Genomic DNA, 2338 nt, shown 5'->3' with positions numbered 1-2338 from the left:
GAACTAAAAGCATAAAACGAATGTATTATGCAGTAGGGAAAATAAACAATAGCAATGTCATAAGAAAGTAACCAAATAGACTACATTCAAAGGTGAAAACTGTTCTGTTGTTTAAAATCCAGCAGAGTGGAACAGCTTGTTTGATTAATGACACTAGTGGATAAGCCACATTGTAGAACAACAAAGAAGCATGAAAATAAGATTGATAAATAAATAGTAATTTTTTAAAAGACAGTGTGTGCCTATGTAGCTCTGAATGTTCTGGAACTCACTATGTATACCAGGGTGTCCTGGAACTCATAGAGATCTGCCTGTCTCTCCCTCCCAAGTGCTGGGATTAAAGGCTTGCACAGCTATGCACAGTTAAAAGTCAACTTTAGTGATTTTATTTGTATGATGTGGAAACTGTTTTTATTAATGAAAGGCATGCTGATTGACATAGCAAACTGAAAATCTCTTTTGTGGCAATCAGTATAGGAATTTAACATGTACAAAATGTAAATTTGAATGAAACAAATTTTTGCTCATTGTCTTATTTTTTTTTCCTGTTGGTGTGATAAAATACCATAACAAAATAACTTAAAGAAGAAAGGGTTTACTTTAGCTCACAATTCAAGGTACAGTTCATTTTGGTGAGGAAGTCAGTCAGCTTGAAACAGCTGGACTTATTGCATCTGCAATCAGTAAGAAGAGCGATGAATACATCAGTTTCCTTACTCTATTTTATATAGTTGAGCAACCCCTTCCCAAGAAATGGTCTTATTCATAATTAAGATAAGTGGTCCTTGTTTAATTAACATAGTAAAAATAATCCCTCTGGGCATGCCCAGAAGCTCTTCTTCAAGACACTGGATATCCTATCTAATTAACAATTAGCACTAGCCTTCACAGACATGTAAAGAGATACAGTCTAGTAAAGGAGAATTGCTGGGTTCTCTTTCTTCCACTATAGAAAAATACTTGAGATAATACATTAATGCCGAGTCAGAGACCTTGGAACACTCAGCCCTAAATGGAATGTCTCCATCTAATCCCTCCCCTCAGAGCAGATGAAAACCCCTGAAAGAGGAGGTAAAAAGAGCTTAAGATCCAGAGGGGAGGTTCATAAAGCTTGGTCTTGATGGTCCCTTGTGAGCCATGGAGAGTGACTTTTACCTATGTTACTATGTGGGTCACAAGGTGAGTTCAGTCATGAGTTCCTAGAGTTTGAATTCTGACCTGACAGAAAACTTCGATATGCCAACAACAGCAATTACAAAAATGATGTCATGATCAGAAAAGAGGTGTATGTACATAAAAGTGTGATGGAAGAATTAAAGAGAATTATTGATAACAGTAAAATCACCAAAGATGATGCTCTATGGCCCCCTCCTGACTCAGTAGGCCGGCAGGAGCTTGAAATCATCATTGGTGATGAACACATTTTTTTTTTTTTTGGTTTTTTGAGACAGGGTTTCTCTGTGTAGCTTTGGAGCCTATCCTGGCACTCGCTCTAGAGACCAGGCTGGCCTCAAACTCACGGAGATCCACCTGCCTCTGCCTCCTGAGTGCTGGGATTAAAGGCATGCGCCACCAACGCCTGGCTGAACACATTTCTTTTACAACATCAAAAATGGTTCCCTTATTGATGTCAACCAGTCTAAGGATCCAGAAGGCTTAAGAATGTTTTATTATCTTTGTCTAGGATCTGAACTGTTCAGTTTTTAGTCTTATTGGATTACACTTCAAGATTAAACCAATCTAGATTGGATTTGTGGACATGACGGGGGTGGGAGTTTTTAGTTACCATAATTAGGAATTTTTCTGTATATTGGGGCAATTTTTATAAACAATAAATGATGGTCTTTGATAAATTGAAAAAAAAAAGATCCAGGGGATAGAGGACACCAATAGAGCAAGGCCTTTGACACAACTGAGCAAGGCACATACCAGCTCAGAGACTGAAGCAGCAAACACAAGGCCTACCAGGGTCAGCACCAGATCCTCCACATATGTATTGTAGCTTTCAGTTTAGCATTTTTACGGGAATCCTGAGTATGTGAACAAATGAGTCTCTGAGTTTTGTGACTTCTCTTGGAGTTCTTTTCCTTCTGTTGATTTGTATTGTCCAAACTTCAATGTGATGGTTTTTGCTTTATCTTTCATTTTATTTTGTCATGTTTGCTTGTTATCTCTTAGAAGCCTGTTCATTTCTAATGAAATACAGAAAGGGAGTGGATCTGGAGGGGAGGGAAGGTGGGGAGGAACCAGGAGAAGTAGATGGGGAGAAATTGTATTCAGAATATATTGTATGAGAAAATAATCTATTTTTAATAAAAGAAGGACGTCATCATTCATG

The 2338-nt window shown here is 37.9% G+C and overlaps 1 pseudogene; it reads left to right on the top strand.

Moving 5' to 3' along the window:
- Positions 1 to 1195: 1195 nt before the first annotated feature.
- On the top strand, positions 1196 to 1744 carry LOC113833538 (annotated as a pseudogene).
- The last annotated feature ends 594 nt before the right edge of the window (positions 1745 to 2338 follow it).

This window comes from Cricetulus griseus, chromosome 2, assembly GCF_003668045.3.
Source record: "Cricetulus griseus strain 17A/GY chromosome 2, alternate assembly CriGri-PICRH-1.0, whole genome shotgun sequence".
NCBI classification, from domain to species: domain Eukaryota; kingdom Metazoa; phylum Chordata; class Mammalia; order Rodentia; family Cricetidae; genus Cricetulus; species Cricetulus griseus.
This window is presented reverse-complemented; position numbering and strand designations above follow the sequence as displayed.